The sequence below is a fragment of the Schistocerca piceifrons genome, chromosome 4 (assembly GCF_021461385.2).
Source record: "Schistocerca piceifrons isolate TAMUIC-IGC-003096 chromosome 4, iqSchPice1.1, whole genome shotgun sequence".
Lineage (NCBI taxonomy): Eukaryota > Metazoa > Arthropoda > Insecta > Orthoptera > Acrididae > Schistocerca > Schistocerca piceifrons.
The window spans coordinates 335,469,989-335,490,587 of record NC_060141.1 but is presented as its reverse complement, the minus strand read 5'-3'; the positions used below and the strand labels follow the sequence as shown (position 1 = coordinate 335,490,587).

The window sequence follows — 20,599 nt, the reverse complement described above, 5'->3', positions numbered from 1 at the left end:
TTTTTGTACATTTGATAATCTTATTGAAAAATCTAAGTTTTACTTCCTGTCTGTATGTGACAATGTTAAGTCCCGTGTTTGTCCAAAATATCCTTAATTATAATTAGGACGTCAGAGCAATAAAACGTTCGCTAGTGCATTTACTGTAATTGTTATAACGTCAGAACTGTAAACCTTTCTGGTAAGATAGGATCTAGAAAGTTCTAAGTTATACTTTTCAGAATTAATTTTCATAACACGGGCTATCACAGTGATAATGGAAATTTCTTAAACCGTATTCTTCAGTGCAGTGGGGTGTTTAACACACTACATTATAACATCTATTTACATTATAACATCTACATTATAACATCTACTACACATACATATAAAGAAAAACCGAAATGTTTGCCACATTTACAGACTGCTAAAATGTATGGCAACGTTGGCTATCCACTATTTCGAGTCTATTTATAATCTTTGTCCTGTTAAAATTTCAAGATTGTTTACGTCTTCACTATGCATCGTCTTGGTAGCCTCTATTAGTGCCATTTCCTTGGGCGAGTTGTTGATCACAGGATGGTTGGTTGGTTGTTTTTGGGGAAGGAGACCACACAGCGAGGTCATCGGTCTCATCGGATCAGGGAAGGACGGGGAAGGAAGTCGGCCGTGCCCTTTGAAAGGAACCATCCCGGCATTTGCCTGGAGCGATTTAGGGAAATCATGGAAAACCTAAATCAGGATGACCAGACGCGGGATTGAACCGTCGTCCTCCCGAATGCAAGTCCAGTGGATGGGTTGTTCGGAGGTGGGATTTAACTGGAAGGAAAGGAATACTTGAAAAGCAGGTACTCAATACAGCAAAACTATGGAGAGCCACCAGCGTAACAGCCGGCCGGTGTGGCCGTGCGGTTCTAGGCGCTTCAGTCTGGAACCGCGTGACCGCTACGGTCGCATGTTCGAATCCTGCCTCGGGCATGGATGTGTGTGATGTCCTTAGGTTAGTTAGGTTTAATTAGTTCTAAGTTCTAGGCGACTGATGACTTCAGAAGTTAAGTCGCATAGTGCTCAGAGCCATTTGAACCATTTGAACCAGTGTAACAGAGAGGAGAAAAGCGTTTGAAAGAGCTCATAAGAAGAGTGGAAGGGAAAAAGGGAAAGCGCGAAGATGTTGGGGGTCGAGAAGATGATAATATGAAGGAGATACCAGTAGTCCTACAGAGGCTATAACAAAAGAAGAGAAGAGGACGGAACCTAGAAATGTGAACAAACAAACACACACACACACACACACACACACACACACACACACACACACACAAGCGCGCACGACTGGTTTCACTTACTCGCAGGTGAATGGTGGCGGACGCCCAAACAATACTGAGTAGCGTTTACTATCCGCCAAATTTGGGAGTGGGACTGACTTGGTATGGTATAATCGTACCCCTCTAACCACTTACGGACATAGTTATCACGAACAGCTTACCCACTTAAGGACTGGCCCCATTTTGATGTCAGGGGAAGCATTAAAGATTTGACTAACAGGGTAAATTTAAGGATCCGTTATTGTTTGATTACATAGTTTACGAACAATAACTGAAATAAACACTCTCATTAAACATCTTGGAAACGCATACGGAATAGTTTCACGTGGGCTCACCACACCACATGAAATTAACAGTAGTACAAGTAGTGCTAGACCGAGATACATGGAAAGAATTCTCGGGCGGTGTAGACCTCTCACGAAGGAGGTGTGTTGCGAAACCCTCCTCCTACCGACAATTGAGAATTACTCTTCACGCTTGTATCCTTTGCCAGACAGGGCGATAGAGGAATAGGAAATCAACACGTAACGGCAGCAGCTTTCATCACAGTATCGTTTAGTTAGTGCGAAAGCGCCACGAAGATGCTCATCAACTAGACTGGTGAACGCTGCAATACAGATGTTGCGAATCACGGTGGGGCTTACAGCTTAAGTTCGAACAGCGTACATTCCTAGAACAGTGAATCAAAATTTTGCTTCCTCCAACATATATCACACCAAAAGACCACGGAGGCAAAGTTATAGGGATTCCAGCTGACAGGGAGAGATTACTAATACCGTTTCTCCCGCAATTCCTTCGCGACTGTAATAAGAAGTGGGGTAAGTTCAAAATGGCTCTGAGCACTATGGGAGTTAATTTCTCAGGTCATTAGTCTCCTAGAACTTAGAACTACTTAAACCTAACTAACCTAAGGACATCACACACATCCATGACCGAGGCAGGATTCGAAGCTGCGGCCGTAGCGGTCCCGCGGTTCAAGACTGCAGCGCCTAGAACCGCACGGCCACTTCGGCCGGCAGTGGGGTAAGTGTTGCAGTACGCAAAGTAACCGGCGGCCACATACCGAACGAAGGTGGCTCGCGAGGTGTAGATGTAGCTGTTACCGACACACAGCAAGTTTGGTTAAGAACTCTCTGTGTGGTTTACCAAATGCATTCCAGGTTGTTTTCTATAGTTTTGTTTATTGCTTTTACTGATCATACGGTGGCTGTCTTCAACAGCTCTAAATACAAAAGTCCATCAACTCGTACTGTAACTTCATTATTCATTCTTAACGTATATGCAACTAAGCGAAAAGAATTTTTTTTTTTTTTGTTCGTGCGTATTTTTTAGCACCTACGGTGAATTCAGTTGCTGTTATCTGCAATTGTTTTCGAAGTGTTAATTACAGCTTGTTTTAGTGTTGTAAGTGATTTTCAAGCATAATTTCTCTATTAATTTCGTCTAGTTGTTGTTACACTAAGGGCAGACAACACAGAACCATTGGCGTAACGAAGATGGCACAGGGAGGTTTCATTCGCCCCTTGTCTTTCTTCCTTTCCCTTTCAGCTATTCCAGGTCATCCTCTAGCTTTTTGATGCGTATTTTCCGTGCCTGATTTCTCTTTGAGTTGTGGGCAGCCCATTATTGTGACGAAGATATTGATATACACTACTGGCCTTTAAAATTGCTACACCAAGAAGAAATGCAGATTATAAACGGGTATTGATTGGACAAATATATTATACTAGAACTGACAGGTAAATTCATTTTCACGCAATTTGGGTGCATAGATCCCGAGAAATCAGTACCCAGAACAACCACCTCTGGCCGTAATAACAGCCTTGATACGCCTGGGCATTGAGTCAAATAGAGCTTGGATGGCGTGTACAAGTACAGCTGCCCATGCAGCTTCAACACGATACCACAGTTCACCAAGAGTAGTGACTGGCGTATTGTGACGAGCCAGTTGCTCGGCAACCATTGACCAGACGTTTTCAACTGGTAAGAGATCTGGAGAATTTGCTGACCAGGGCAGTAGTCGAACATGTTCTGTATCCAGAAAGGCCCTTACAGGACTTGCAACATGCGGTCGTGCATTATGTAGGGCTTTGCAGGGATCGAATGAAGGGTAGAGCCACGGGTCGTAACACATCTGAAATGTAACGTCCACTGTTCAAAGTGCCGTCAATGCGAACAAGAGGTGACCGAGACGTGTAACCAATGGTCCCCATACCGTAACGCCGGGTGATACGCCAGTATAGCGATGACGAATACACGCTTCCCATGTGCGTTCACCGCGATGTCACCAAACACGGATGCGACCACCATGATGCTGTAAACAGAACTTGTGTTCATCCGAAAAAATGACGTTTTGCTATTCGTGCACCCAGGTTCGTCGTTGAGTACACCATCGCAGGCGCTCCTGTCTGTGATTCAGCGTCAAGGGTAACCGCAGCCATGGTCTCCGAGCTGATAGTCCATGCTGCTGCAAACGTCGTCGAACTGTTTGTGCAGATGGTTGTTGTCTTGCAAACGTCACCACCTGTTGACTCAGGGATCGAGACGTGGTTGCACGATCCGTTACAGCCATGCGGATGCCTGTCATCTGGACTACTAGTGATACGAGGCCGTTGGGATCCAGCACGGTGTTCCGTATTACCCTCCTCAACCCACCGATTCCATATTCTGCTAACAGTCATTGGATCTCGACCAACGCGAGCAGCAATGTCGCGATACGATAAACCGTAATCGAGATAGGCTACAATCCCACCTTTATCAAAGTCGGAAATGTGACGGTACGCATTTCTCCTCCTTACACGAGGCATCACAACAACGTTTCACCAGGCAACGCCGGTCAACTGCTTTTTTTGTATGAGAAACCGGTTGGAAACATTCATCATATCAGTACGTTGTAGGTGTCTCCACCGGCGCCAACCTTGTGTGAATGCTCTGAAAAGCTAATCATTTGTATATCACAGCATCTTCTTCCTGTCGGTTTAATTTCGCGTTTGTAGCACGTCATCTTCGTGGTGTAGCAATTTTAATGGCCAGTAGTGCATATTTCTGAAATTCGCTGTCGAAACGACATATCGCAACCTGGCTCCAGTGGTAGAGGTGAAATAACATTCAGTTCTCATCAATTGACAGTGAAGGAAGGGAGAAACTGAAACTAATTGACGAGACTGTGTGTGGCAAGATGTGGTCTCCTTTTGCTGAAAGTATCACTGAGGGTATAAAGATTATCAAGAATTAGTGCTATTCAAGTGAAAAATTCTATCTCGTAACACCATGTATTGCCCTCTAGCTGCCTTTAATTATCCACAGTGTAGTGTTCCTACACTGACGTATCATTCACATAAGTCCCAGGAGAACACTGAAACCAGCAAGTCTTTCTGTACGTAAAACGCTTTTTCGGCGCACAAACACTGTTACTTTGGTGACGTATTAGGTATACAGACTCATGTCTTTGGGTTAATTTAGAAAGAAAAGCATTCTACCAACCGCCAGTAAATCACACCTTTCGAGTTACTTTTTCGGCAGTTGAGTAATGTAACAGCCAGTTTCCAAATACCTTAACTAGACAGGAAACTCAATCTTCCTGACAGTGTTGCACCGCCTGAAACTCGTCACCGACAGGACGTCAACCGTTAATCTTCTTTCCTGAGGAATACATTTCAGAATGGTAACTCAGACCTCAGTCCCCGTAGCCCATGTTGTGGAACTGAATTTTTCTAGCTCACTGGAAGTCTCAAAATAAACTTTAAGTTTACCCATACATTTCTCCATTAACGCGTTTTCGGAACTTACTATCATCAGCAACAAAAGCCCCAGATTTTACCACTGAGCAAAAGAAGCATATTTAATTTGAAAATTAGACGTTATAATATCGTGTAACGGCGATTAATAAATACTGTTGTAGTTTTATGTTTTATTATGAAGATTGGAATCCATGGAGGGAAGACGACATTCTTTTCGCGAAACGCTAGTGAGAAAATCTGTAGAACCGCCAATAGCGGCTGAGTGCAGAACGATTCACCTGCAGTCAACGTAGGTAAGCATCACGAAGAAATTAAGGAGCGTACGGAGACGTATGGACAGTCGTTTTCCCTCGTTACATTTTCGAGTGGAACAGGAAAGGGAACTACTAGTGGTGGAAGACTGTGCCTTCCGCCATACATCTTATTGTGGCTTGCGGAGTATCTATATAGGTGTAGGTGCTAATAGCCTTTCAAATACAAGAACTTGTTTTTCTCACAAGTTAATACCAATATTACTTACATCAGAGGTCTATTATTCATACATAATAAAATGTTAGTACAGTGGTAGTCTACAAATTACAAAGCAGGTATTCTTGCGGACGATGAGAGAAGATAATGCTTGTAGATATCAGATTCTTTAGTTTCATAAGATAAGACTTAATATATATTCCTATCTCACAGGTGTCAATGACAAGCAAGTTTCATACTCGCGTTACTTGTTAAATGTGCATGCAATGTAATGTGTAACCATTGCATATGTTTCCAGATACAGGGTGACAATTATTGAATTATATAATACAAAGTCATCGTAACTCCTAAAAGGTTGCCTTAGGACGTTCAAACTGCACGGTTGGCCGCAGGCCCTGATGGGAATTGGTATGCGCATGCGCCTTGTTGTTGTCGGCCATTTGCACGTGAAAATGTCACGGTGTAGCGTGCCTGAGCGTATAACGAAACTGAAGGCCTATTATGCGAGCAATAACAGCTCAACTGCGGCTCAAAGGAAGTTTGCAACCGAGTTCAAATCGAAGACAGCCGGTCCAAGTGTGGTAACAATCAAGAATTTGATTCGCAAATTTGAGAGAACGGGTAGTGTTCGTGATGCCGGCAATGTCGCCCATTCAGAAAGAGTGAAAATGCCCGAAAACATCGAGAAGACACGCACTGTGTTTCAAAACAGCCCCAGGAAATTGGTCAGACGAGCTGCCCAACAGGTGGAAATCAACTGGGAGACTGCGACAAATTGTTGTTGAAGACTTCCACCTCTTCCCATACAGAATTCAGACCCATCAGCCATTAAGCTCCAGGACCCTGGAACAGCGGCTGTCTTTCGCCAACACTATTGTCCACAGAAATAACGAGCAGGACTTTGAAAGAAATAAGGTTTCGTTTAGCGACGAAGCCCACTTTCATTTTGGTGGGTCGTCAATAAGCAAAATGGGCGCATTTGGGGCACTGAGAATCCGCATTTATCCAAGACGGAGCTCGACCCAGTCGAATCAGGAGTGTTTTTGACGCCCTGGAGAAGCACTTTGGGGAACGTATTCTGGCTCTGGGGTACCCAGAGGCCAATGGCATGGCCTCGATTGGCAACCACATTCTCCGAATCTGCACACATGCGACTTCTTTTCGTGGGGCTATATTAAAAACAAGGTGCACAGCAGTACCCCAAAATCATTGCTGAGCTGAAAATAGCCATTCAGGAGGTCATCGACAGTAGTCATGTTCCGACACTTCAGTGGGTCATGCAGAATTTCGATGTTCGTCTCCGCCAGTTCATAGCCAATGATGGCAGTCATATCGAACATGTCATAACCTAAATCCAAATATCTGTAGTGACATTTACATGTTGAATTAAGGGTGTGCAAGCCGTAGTTTGTAACTAAGTTACTTATTTAATATAGTTCAGTAACTGTCATACTTCATGTATCAACTGAAAAGAAAGGCTTTCAGTTTCCGTATTTCTTTACCGCTACAAATAACAAAAGTAGAACTTTTGAGGCAATCGTAATTAACTGCAGTTTGAAATAGTGCCCAGACATTACATAAAACGTTCAGGGGTTCTTCCATAAGTTCAGGAAAGTAATGATAAAAATTTTGAGTGAAACATAATTGTTGATGCAGTTAAGGGTCGACGATATCTCTGAGGTGAAATGAACAGTAAATGTATCAGAAACATTGGTGGCGGAATACGTTCCACTAACATCTAAATTAGTCTGTCCCTATTTAAAAAACAGTTGTTACTTGGAGAAAGGAATAAGGATCCGTTTTCAGTATTTCAGTATATTCCAAGAACATCGATCAAATTGGTCACAACATTACGATTTGGGAAAGTGCCCATTACAGATCACAAAATCTATAGTTGGATACTTCAATGAATTCAAGTAAATAATGATTAGCTTTTACAGCTAATACGAAATGGCGTGTGGCAAACAGGTAAGAAAAGAACTGCTTTACATCACGTAACCTGAATACAAATGTTTAATTGAAGTTGTAGTCTCTCAAGCTAACATACTGAGGATAAGAAAATAAAGCGGGATGGGCAGTTACTAATTTCATAGTTACGAATGAATACACGGAGTTCATAAGTTATGTGCTCCGTAGTTTCACAGTATTGTGAAGTGCGGAGTCAAAAGGCATATTGGAGACAATTCATGGACTGCGTGTAGTTAATAACTAGTACGAACCTCGCTATTTCCCGTTCCATTCACGAACTGCCGAAGAGAAAGCACAGTTCGAGAACCTTAACAGGCCTTCTACTCTCTCTTATCTTTCTTATCAGCCGTACTCGAATGATATTAGTTGGAAGCAACAGTCTATCTCTCAGTCCAGGTTTCAAATTTTTCTCACAAGTCGAGGAGAACATCTTATTTCTTTAAGCGTTTCCCAAATAAGATCACAGGACGTCTCCATGGTAATTAATTTCCGTATCTGGCAGCGCATTAGTTTACTTTCGTCCATCATGCTGCGCTGAAACCGCACAATTTTCTCACCGTTAGTCTCAGAGATTACATTAGAACAGGTGTAAGTAGGGAAACGGTAAAAGCTCAAATTATCAAAAACATCTAATGAAAGGCGAACTGACGGAATTAACTACTTGTTAATGAGCCGAATGGGGAACGAGCAAAACTTTTTTTTTTATTCTGGAATAATTCGGACGATGCAACTGTAGCGCGCCGTTTCATGAAGCTATAAGGTGACAGACATTTGCCGTCGATTTATACTGCGGACGATCCGTGATCGTTTGACAATCGTTAGGATGGTTTCAGTTTTACACTGAAGAGTCTCTTTAAAAGGACAACTCGTTTCGAGTTTCTTTCAAGTAAAGGCTTGTTTGACAGGAGAGCTGCCTACAGATGAATTAAGTTTGCATCATTAGTTCATTCGTATGAGCAATTGTCAAAAACTATCAGTCCATAGGAAGAGTACTAGTTTGTCAGCGCTTGGAACCCCTCTTGTGCAAAACGTTGCTTCAGAAATATTTCGACGGCTAGATGTGCTGTCATCCAGTTTCTGAACATCACTTCCAGAGTCTTTCTTCTAGAGTCATTCCCAATCATTTTCAGTGTCTCAAGGAATCAAAATAGGTAGCAGCTATAACTAAACCTCCTTTAGACATCAGAATCATGGGGGACAGACAAGTAGCTAAATTACGCTAAAACTGGAAGGAGACGCGGTGCCGTCCTCGTTAATCTGAGGAGTTTTAGAGAAACCACGAAAAACCAGAATCTTACTGGCCTGACCGTGTCTGACCTTTGATACTATCACTAATCCGAATCCGATACCCACTGAGGTGACAAACCATCGTATAGCAATATGCACATGTACAGATGGCGGTAGCATCGCGTACACAAGGTATAAAAGGGTAATGCATTGGCGGAGCCACCGTTTATACTCGGGTGATTACGGGAATTAATAGACTTTGAACAGGGAATGGTAGCTGGAGCTAGACGCGTGGGCTTTTCCATTTCGGAAACCGTTAGGGAATTCAGTTGTCCGAGATCCACAGTCTCATGGGTGTGCCGAGAATATCAAATTTCAGGCATTACCTCTCGTCACGAACAATCCAATGCCTGACGATCTTCACTTAACGACCGAGAGCAGTGGCGTTTGCTTAGAGTTGTCAGTGCTAACACACAGGCAGCACTGCGTGAAATAATCTCAGAAATCAGTGTGGGATGCACGACGAACGTATCCGTTAGGACAGCGCGTCAAAATATAGTATTATTGCGCTGTGGAAGCAGACGACCGACACGAGTGCCTTTGCTAACAGCACGACATCGCCTGCATCTCCTCTCCTAGGCTTGCGACCTTATTGTTTGGACCCTAGACGACTGGGGACCATGGCTTGGTTAGATGAGTCCCGATTCATTCGGTAAGACCTGATGGTAGGGTTAGAGTGTGGCGCAGACCCCAAGGACCTATAGGCCCAAGTTGTCAACAAGGCACTGTGCTAGCTGGTGGTGACTTCATAATGGTCTGGGCCGTGTTTCCATGCAACAGACTGGGTTCCCCGATCAACCTGAACTTGTCATTCAGTTGTGTTGGTATGTTTGACTACCTGCGGACCATATGCAGCCGTTCATGAACTTCATGCTCTCAGACAACAATGTCATGTCACAGGGCAACAGCTGTTGTTCGCGATTGGTCTAAAGAGCATTCTGGACAATTTGAGCGTATCGTTTGGCCACCCAGATCGCCCCACATGACTCCCAAGTGACATTTACGGGACATAATCGAGAGGTCAGTTCGTGCAAAACATCCTGCACTGGCTACACTTTGGCAATTATGGAAGGCTGAAGAGGCAGTATGGATCAATGTTTCTGCATGGGAGTTCCAATGACTTGGTTGTGCCACGTCGAACTGCTACAGTACTCCGGGCAAAAGGAGGACTGACACGATATTACGAGGTGTAATATTACGAGGTGTACCATAACTTTTCCCACATCATTGTCATAATTACTTCGTAACTTATGAAGGACAGACACTTACAGTGAAGTTATGTGTGACATTGCTGTCTGCCTTGTGATTCATCCTTTGGATGGAGACAGTAAACTGGACCAGCTTTCTTGATAATAACCGAAAACAGTAGTACGTCTCGGCTCCTGTTCTTTGTTGCCTCCTTTAAAACTGTGCTCCTTCAAGGGAAAAAAATCGCTTGCAGACAGATGATTCCTCACAACAAGTCCGAAAAATAGAAAAAGACGCCGCAACTACCCGCAACAGGACTTAAAAAATTAATAAGGGACTCAAGAGTTACCCAACAAAACTCAACAATGAGCACATGACTAATTATTGATTAATTTCGGTATTAGTGATAGCAGGTAGTGATAGCAGTGAAAAAATGTGTAGCTTGCATATGCCGCCTGTCAAAAACCCTCTCCTTGCCAAGAGACTTCTCTATCTCTTCTCTCTGTACAATATTTTGGACATGGTGATCCTCAACCCATGTCATGAATTTGTTTCTTATTGGGTGCCTTACACTGGGTTTATAGGCAGACAACCAAAAATCGAACTAAGAGAAAAACTGGAAGAAATTTCCTTTTAATAAAGACTTTCCTTGTCCACAAAGCATTGCGTGTGTAGAAATATGTCACATATTACAATACATGTCTTGATCCATCTCCTCCCTCCTCTCTGCCCATCACCTCCTTATCTCCCTATCTGCACATCTCCTCCTCCTCCAACCACACCCCTTCCTTCTCCTCCTTCTCCTCTTCCCCACCATCCGGACTCCCCTCTCTCTGTCTCTCTCCTCCACTACTCTCTCTCTGTCCATCTCATCCCACCTCCCTCTCTGTGCATGCCTCTCTCCCACTCTCTCCCTACCCTGCCCCCTGCCTCTCTCTCTCCATCTCTTCATCTCTCCATCTCAACTTTTCCCCATGCATTCCCATCTGCCCATGTAGTGCCTGCAAAAGAGGTCGATAATGTGTGCTGGTATTACTCCCACAAAATGCCTCTTGTGCAGCACTGCCTGGGCGTCAATGGTTTGAAAAAGAAAATTTCTCATAATGTACAGGCTGTGATGCAAAGCAGGCCAATGAAGTAAGCCAGTACTACTGCAACAGCACAACACACCTGTTTTGTTGGGCTGCCTACACGTAAAGCACTGGATAACGTTTTCTTACCTCTGACATGTAGGCTGCCTTGCAAATATAGTCGATAAGGAAGGTTGCAGCTGTTCCCACACAATGGGCAGCCTATATATCAGGGGCTTATAAAATATATTTCTGTATATCAGATCTTATAATATTTCCTATTATAAAATGAAGACAAATAAATCATGGAACAAGTGCTTGCATTATTGCAAACAGAGATGGAAATTTTAGTGAACTCTGTAGTAGAACTATGATAAATTTCGCATCTAATGATGTTTATAAATCTAAAAGGAATCGAATAAATTTTCTCCCCTTTCTCTTTTACAGTAATGTTCAGAAAAATGTATCTTTTGAATTTGAAGTTATGTGTGTAAATTATATTTCTACACAAAGTTAGCGGTAGTAACAACTGCACAGGTACTTACGTTTTTTCTGTCACATACACCAGTGTGGTAAAGCATTATGACAACTGTCGTCAGGGAGACAGAATGATATCTAGTGTGATAATGGGCATATGATCTGCAGAAACATATAGGGATCGATTAACATACACTTAAGTGCGCGATTTTGATGAAGTGCAGATCGTTATGGCCCAGACGAGTATCCCACAGATGGCGAAGCTGGTCTGCTGTTCGTGTGATACTATCATGAGTATCCATGGAAAATGGTTTAAGGATGGTGTAACCAAGAGTAGTAGAAAAGTAGAAACTTCCTGGCAGATTAAAACTGCGTGCCGGACCGAGACTCGAACTCGAGACCTTTGCCTTTCGCAGACAAGTGCTATTATTCTGGAAACATCTCCCAGGCTGTGGCTAAGCCATGTCTCCGCAATATTCTTTCTTCCAGTGCTAGTTCTGCAAGGCTCGCAGAAAAGCTTCTGTGAGGTTTGGAAGGTATGAGACGAGGTACTGGCAGAATTGAAGCTATGAGGACATGTGGCGACTCGTGCTTGGGGTAGCTCAGTCAATAGAGCACTTGCCTGCGAAAGGCAAAGATCCAGAGTTCGCGTCTCGGTCCGGCACACAAACTACCAGGAAGTTTCATATCAGTGCACAATCAGCTGCAGAGTGAACATCTCATTCCTGTAGAAAAGTTGTTGAACATCCATGCCTCATCAGAGAACTTGGAAGTCTGAGGCTTGCCCACTCTATAAAGCAGGATAGGCGGCGATATGTGCCATCCCTGATGATGGCGTACAACGCTGGTGCAATCAAAAGTATTTTGGGGAGCACGGTTGAATATGAGGCTCGCAAGCAGGCGACTCTTACTTCTTTGCATGGCATCCTGACGATATAGTCAACGACGACTGCAGTGTGTACGGGACCATCGACGTTGGACCGCCGACAAATGGAAATGTGTGATGAATCACGTTTCCCCTTACAACAGGTAGATGGTTGTATTCTGACACGCTTTCATCCTGGTTATTGGCTATTTGGAACATGTACCGCACTATAATGTACGCAGGCTGTTGGGGGCGGTAACGTAGTATGGGGGGGGGGGGGGGGGGAAGCCAATTGGACTTCCATGGGACCTTCATTAACAATCAAAAATACACTGACAGCTGCGAATATAATTGCAGACGATTTGCATGCCTTCATGCTTGATGTCTTCCCCGATGGCAATGGCATCTTCCAACACGATAACAGCCTGTATAATAAGATGAGAAGAGTGCTGCAGTGTTTTGGGGTGCATTATAGTGAAATCAAATTTTTGTTTTGTCCATCGAATTCACTTGATCTGTACGCAGTGGAAAATATCCGGGACGCTATCGGGTGTCAGATCCGCTGCCACATACCACCGGCCCGTAATTTATGAAGACTACGTGCTTGTGTGCTTACATCTGGTGGCACTTACCTCCGGAAGCCTACCAATGACTTGTCGAATACATGCTACTCAGAATCGGAGCTGCATTGTGTTGCAGTAATGAGGCAACAAGCTATTAAGCAGATGGTTAGGTTCATACGTGTGTGGTGCCGCTGAATGCTTTTAACACCACTCCACTTGTTAAAACATTAAAAATGTGGTAGAATTAGAGTACACATATGAAGACCTGAATTGGTATTGCTACATGATTTCACTGAAGTCTTGAAGCAGACGTGCTAGGCTTATGACAGCTAACCGACTATACAAAATAGTGCTGAGAATTCTGGTAGTTAGGAGAGTTGATTCCAAAAATTCATGAACTATCGATAATGTCATATACACACAACAGCACAGTAGCACCCTCTCAAAAAATGAGATAAAGCAACAACAGTATCAGATTACACTGGAATACGGTGAACGCTGTAATCTGAAGGCTGTGGATAAACCTTACTTTTAAGCGAAGAATTAACTTAATGCAGATGTTGTCAGTGATGTGTTCTACTCCGGCATTTGTATTCATTTTCACTTTGTGGAATATCCATTTACAGTACCTTGTCACTGTTATGTCCCGAATTTCCTCAGTGGATATATCACAGACCGATTCTGTACCGTTATTTTATGTCTGCTGGCTCTCCCTGGGCTCTGCTTTCCGTAGATGGTGAACCACAAAAGAAGAAATTTTGCCCTGTCGTATTGTTTGTGAGTTCATTTCACTGTAGTAGTTCGCATCATATCTTGAAACGCTACACTTTTTTAGAATCTACCTTGAAATTTACTGGGCACTGTATCTAGCGAATAGGGAAATAAGAAACGCTGAACGTGCTACCAGATGCTGCTTTCCACCCGAAGAAATAAATAATCTTTTTTTTTTTTGCAGTACTTCGTTTATGAATTGATGAAGAAATCAGAAAAATACACAAAACTAATATAAACAAGAGAATAAAACAGTGCAATACGCTATAAAATTATTAACAAATTACTAGCCTGACAAAAGAAGACTGTGACATGTACGTATAGGTTAGAATGGACGTGAGAGGACATTCGAGATTCAAGAAAACGTATCAGTTCTGTTGAAACTAACTCAGCTATCTCCAAAATGGCCGTCGATGTCTTTTCGATATCTTTTAGTCGTAATAAATAGTAGTTACAAAGTATGGGAATGAAGGTTTTCTAGGAAAATTTTAGAATTGAAGATTCTCGTGTTGTAAGTTGAGCCGTGGCATAGTGTTGTCGCAACGTTTAGATAAATTTCCTGTACGTCATCTTCAAGATTACAAGTTCATACACGCCGTTGCCAAAACACGACACCCCGACTTGGCTGGTAGCCCGAGAAAATTTCATCAATTACGAAGTATCTTCAGAAATACGGTCTCGAAACTTGATTTGCTTAGTTTCCTTGCAAATATTTCATTCATTGTTCACAGGGAGTTCTTTATAAATAAGAAGACTCATACTGAATAGTAATATTTTTACCAATAAAATTAACAGTACCAGTACCTAAGGAATCGCACAAAATTTTAACAATCATATTTTCTGCGTTACTAGAAATTTTCCAATATCTGTAATTTTTCAAGGTGGTATTTGTTGCCGGCCGGAGTGACCGTGCGGTTCTAGGCGCTACAGTCTGGAACCGAGCGACCGCTACGGTCGCAGGTTCGAATCTTGCCTCGGGCGTTGATGTGTGTGATGTCCTTAGGTTAGTTAGGTTTAATTAGTTCTAAGTTCTAGGTGACTGATGACCTCAGAAGTTACGTCGCATAGAGCTCAGAGCCATTTGAACCATTTTTTTTGGTATTTGTTCATAGTCACGTGCTAGTCCAGATACACACTATTCTAGAAATGTTTATGTTGAACTTCCTCGGTCCTGCATTGTCGGGTTTTAATGATCTTTTTTAGCCAAATACGGAAGTGAAACGTTGTGGAACGCTGTTAGTTCAAACTATGATATTACAAAATATTTTGTTTCTTAATCAACAGAGAAGCGGCCAAATGTTGCTTATTATTTGTTCTGTTACTAGTTTCGGTCATCGGCTGCGAGTATCTTCAGACTTTCATTGCCCTGAATACAACTCGTTGAATGTTTAAAGCACCATACGGCGCAATCCTCTACTCAAAACGTAGTGAGTCGCCTGTGTTATGTTGTATATCAGCTAACATATTGCCATCAGGGCAATGAACGTCTAAAGACGCTCGTGACCGATTAGTGAAACTAGTAATAGATAAAATAATAAATGACCTATGGCGGCTTAACTGCACGTTAATTATTAACAGTCACTATATCCCCGATAACGAAGACTCGGTTTGTCGATTTTGTTTCTAGTACATTGCTTTTTCTGTGGACTAACTGGCGGTTATTCAGAAATCAGCTATCAAGGTCGTGATTCCCGCGTGCGCTAACCTCACACTTCCGCTGACGTGGGCTTCTTTGGAACCATCACTACGTAGTTGTGTTACGAAACAAGTGGTGCTGTACGGCGGTCCGCTCCCTACTGTAAGGTCCGTATTCAGCCATTTGCGATACCGTATTTAATGAAATCGTTCTGTTTCTCCACACCACTATCTTGTTACGTCAGCAGAGGAGATCGATTTGGCTCGGAGAAGAGTATGCATTGTTCGACCAGATATATCGACTGATAATACGGCATGTTGTTGAAATCTGGTGTACGTCAACTGAAGTCGCAGTTACAAAATTTTTACTTCGGCAGTACTGCGCTGTCTTGTCATCTGCCGGAACGTGATGTGACGAGTGACGATTATGGAATTATCTATACATCGGAATTTCGTACGTGATGTGAAGCACGTACCAAAGCGTAAATTTCATGTCCTTCGAATTCATTTAGAAATTAACGTCATTGTCCTTTAAACACCTATCCGTAAGTGAGAAAAACAGGCAAGATAGATTTTTTTTTTACCGTGTGAGTGTACTGAGCGTTTTATCGTAAGTTAGGAGTTACAACAAACGCCTTCCCACGTGTTTTGAAAATTAGAAACAGATGAAATTTCGAAGGTTATGTTCGTGGACAAATTAAAACTATGTACAACACAAATACGTATGTGGGAAACACTAGTAAACAGATGACAAACCCATCCTTACGTTGTAACGCAAATAAAAACTACTTCCTCACAAATATATAAAGCATCTCAAGTAGTATAAGTCTACCAACAAATGGCTGAACACAGGCCGGAGCTGAGTAGCTGCTTCAAATGACTACAAAGAACACAAGGATTGCAGTTCTAAGGAAAACAATGTATAAATACAACTGTTGCTTACTGTGAACATATGGTACGTTGTGATGTGACGTGACGGGCCGTCCGTTTCCCGAGGAATCTGGCCGAGAACTGAGAGCGTTATCTCAGTGACGCGGTATCGAGGCCTCGCGACGTACCAGATAAACGCCCGTGGGAGCGGCGAACTTCCGTCGCTGCGGCCACAGCCAACGTCCACGCACTTCCCTAGCCGCACTTCCACAGAATGCACACCAAATACTGACCTAACTCTCACCAAGAGAATCAGTCGCATAAAATTTGTGGGAAATGAACCGCACATTTTACACAGCTACAGTGAAGTGCCAAAGAAACTGGTATATAAATGTGTATTAAGAGATATGTAAACAGCTAGAATACAGCGCTGCGGTTGGTAACCGCTATGTAAGGCAGCAAGTCTCTGGCGTAGTTGTCAGATCGGTTACTGCTGCTTCAGTGGAAGGTTGTCAAGATTTAAGTGAGTGTGGACGTGGTGTTATAATCGGCGCAAGAGCGATGGGACACAGCATCTCCGAGGTAGCAACGAAGTGGGGATTTTCCCGTACGACCATTTCACGAGTGTACCATGAATATCATGAACCTAGTAAAACATCATATCTCCGACATAGCTACGCCCGGAAAAAGATCCTGCAAGAATGGGACCAACGACAACTAAAGAGAATCGTTCAAAGTGACGGAAATGCAATCCTTCTGCAGATTGCTACATATTTCAACACTGGGCCATCAACAAGTATCAGCGTGCGAACCATTCAACGGAACATCATCGATATGGGCTTTCGGAGCCAAAGACCCACTCGTGTACCCTTGTTCACTGCACGACACAAAGCTTTACGCCTCGTCTGGGCCTATCAGCCCCGACATTGGATTGTTGAAGACTGAAATCATGTTGACCGGTCGGGCCAGCCTCGTTTCCAATTATATCGATCGGATATACGTGTACTGATAAGGAGACAACCTCATTAATCCATGAACCCCGCATGTCAGCAGGGGACTGTTCAAGCTGGTGGAGGCTCTGTAATGGGGTGGGGCGGGAGCAGTTGGATTGATATGGGACCTCTGATACATCTAGATACGACTCTGACAATTGACGCGTACGTAAGCATCCTGTCTGATCACCTGCATCCATTCACGTCCAGTGTGCATTCCGAAGGACTTGGGCAGTTCCAGATGGACAATGCGACTCACCACACGTCAAGAATTGCTACGGAGTGACTCCGGAAACGCTCTTCTGATTTTAAACACTTCCACTGGCCACCAAACTCACGAGACATGAACATTATTGAGCATATCTGGGATGCCTTGCAACATGCTGTTCAGAAGAGATCTCCTCCCCCTCGTACATTTAAGGATTTATGGACAGCCCTGCAGTATTCATGGTGTCATTTCCCTCCAGCACTACTTCAGACATTAGTCGAGACCATGCCACGTCGTGTTGGAGTACTTCTGTGTGCTAGTTGGTTCCCTACATGATATTAGGCAGTTGTACCACTTTTTTTGGCTCTTCTGTATAGTGTGTGTCAGAAACTTCTTTTCTTTTCTGAATTAATTTAAACTTCAACTCTCCGGGTAACATCCTTCGTAGCAAATTACATGGAGGTAATTTTTCAATCGCCTAAGCGGCAATATTTTACCATTCATGCACCTAATGATGCAGCCTGTTCAATGTAGGCGCTTCTTGAAGGCCTGCGGCATCCAAAGCTGTTAGAAGCCAACTGTTAACTATACATTCAATTAAAAGTATCAATACTTTTAATTTGCTAGTTGTTGTTTTTCCAGCAGGACCATTAAACTTTGCAACTGACTGTACTATGTGGCGACAACAGCTAACTTTCTCAATATAAACACAACATAAAACAGTTTATTAAGCATCAGATAAATTTCTTGCTTATAAAAATGATTATATAGCCCAGGAAACGACGTATACAAAGTGCAGCTAAGAATTTTTAGGATAAATGGAGTCTTCCTTATAGGTATCGTCTGTGCGGTGCACATATGGGTGCAGGCCTTAAGCACATCATAAATGTCTCCTGGAGTACAAACATAGATCTTTTTACTGAACATCAGCTAAGAGATGATCTGCAGATAGTGCTGGCCGGCACTCCCATCTAATGCATTTGTTACGTGACACGTCTTAAAGCCGATCATAATTGATGCACTGGATATGTGTGCCCAAGCAGTCTCCATCGTCAGCAATTAGTGATACTGAGGGCTTCATCAACTTCTCGGTATGGGTGACTGCTCGACCACTTTGAAGTAACCGTTTGCTGTCCAAATGCTTCAGATGATGTTTAAATTATTCACCACCACATCTAACACTTGCAGCAGCGAAACCATGCCTACTGGAATACTGACATCTGTGTTCAATTTCAGGATTTCTGGCTTCACTGTTGGTGTCAGATGCCTCTTGAAAACGTCAAGGATCAACATTCCACGTTTCTTTAGGAGACCAACAGGCCTCCTGCTCCAAACTGTACTGAGCCAATCTATAACCAACTCATTGGTCATCCAAGCGTTTCCATTACAACAGAATACGACACAAGGTGACAACATTTCCTCTGGCATATTTTCACGATGGAGGTTGACATAGAATAGTTTCTTTGTTTCATCGGCAATCACACACAAATCACGCTGATTCGCAATCTCTCATTGCATGTAGTGCGAATCACTATACTCTGGGGTTCCTTTCTCTTCAGCTATTGTACTCAATGGCATGTCGTAGTAAAGAGGAGTCTCGTCAGCGTTTTCTGGCTTGCTCTAAGACGAAGGCACATGGCTTTCTCAACCGTATAACGTATCTTTATACTCAACCTATTTCTCGACATAGCGTGCTGGAAGAGACTGACCACGGAATGTTCGATGTCACAGCACAAGTCCATTGCGTCGCATCTTCCTTGTATGCCACCAAGAGTTGGTTTTACATTGGATACCGCGTTCCCGCGCCATTTCAAATGCTTTATTTCGTATGACATCGCGGAAAACTGTCATTCCTTCTTTACGTTTCTCGCTCACAAATGTCATTACCTCCATTTCAGTATTTTCGAAACGTCTACTCTGTGGGCCACTGAAAACTTTCCTAGTCAACTTCGCCCTTTTCAGTCATCCTTTGCCCTTTCACCACCTCCGAACATTGGCTTCTTCCGTGACTCCATATTTCCTCGAAGCCGCCAGTTGTTTGCTGCTTCTGTAAGCTGTAAACCATGATTTTAAATTTTGCGTCAAAGTAACGCCTGCACCCTGTCGAAAAATTCGATGCTGAACCACGTTGTTACACACCACGATCGACTGCATACTTAGCAGTTTAAAAGTGGAACCTTCAAAATCAAACAACAGCTGATAAAAAAAGAAATTGCCGCAACAAACTCTTCCTGTCATTGTACAACAGTACTCAAAGCACATACGTTCAGCACATACGTTCAGCATTAAAGCGGTAACCATGGCAGAGCGTAGAGTTACAGCTAAATGGCAGCTCGAGGCTCTAATCCGGTAAAGAAAAGAAACAATCAACATCATATTCCGTGAATGCCTACTTCTGGGCATGAAATTTCGAGAATATAACTATTCTTGGATTAGGAGATATGCAATATAAATACGTTACCAACAGAGATCATGATCTGCGAAATATTTGAGGTGACTGGCACAGGTGAACAGGCAAAGGTAACAAAACATCGCCTGCTGCAGGGCGTGATCTTACCTAAGCAGATGGAATTATCTCTCCATCCAAATTCCGTACATGACATTAAAAGAGAAGCAGAAGAAGTCTCGAAAAAGCAATTACATGTACACAATACGTGTTACAAACGAAAGTACCTACTTTGAGACAAGATTTAAACTAATATTTTGTAACAGGGAAAGTGACTTGCTACCAGCTGATAGGGGAAATTTACCAGTAGCATGGACAAGTGTAGACACCACAGTCCACGTGGGCACAGCATTCACAAAGTTAAAGTTCCAGATTCAGTTAGAATCTAAAAGGAAAAATGAAGTGATTTACTGTAAGCAACTGTGACATCAGGAATAATAATAATAAGCTCGTCCAAAATGAAAACAGATAATTGTGACTGCAATGTTTTCCTTAAGCAAAAAGCAGCGAGAGCAACGTGAATACAGACAGCACACCGATTGGCAGATGTCTTCAGCCCGATTCACAAGACGCAAGATAGGGGTAGAAGTAAAAGTGCCGAAGTTTAGTTGCCATGGCTAAAATCTCAGAGAAAAGTGTCTGATAAGGTGAACGTATCCTAAGAGCCTCGCTTGAGACCTCGTCCTGGTATCTACTGACCCAACAAGTTACTCCAGATATTCCTGACACCCCAGATAGTGTTCACAT

General features: G+C 43.0%; 1 protein-coding gene across 1 annotated transcript in view; it reads right to left on the bottom strand.

Moving 5' to 3' along the window:
- LOC124795823 (insulin-like growth factor-binding protein complex acid labile subunit) overlaps positions 1-16,332 on the bottom strand; it is a 51,552-nt gene extending 35,220 nt beyond the window's left edge. Inside the window, exon 1 of the mRNA XM_047259905.1 lies at positions 16,280-16,332. The gene's annotated coding sequence lies outside the window, so the exon portion shown is untranslated. The remainder of the gene's footprint in view (positions 1-16,279) is intronic.
- Between the last annotated feature and the right edge of the window lie 4,267 nt (positions 16,333-20,599).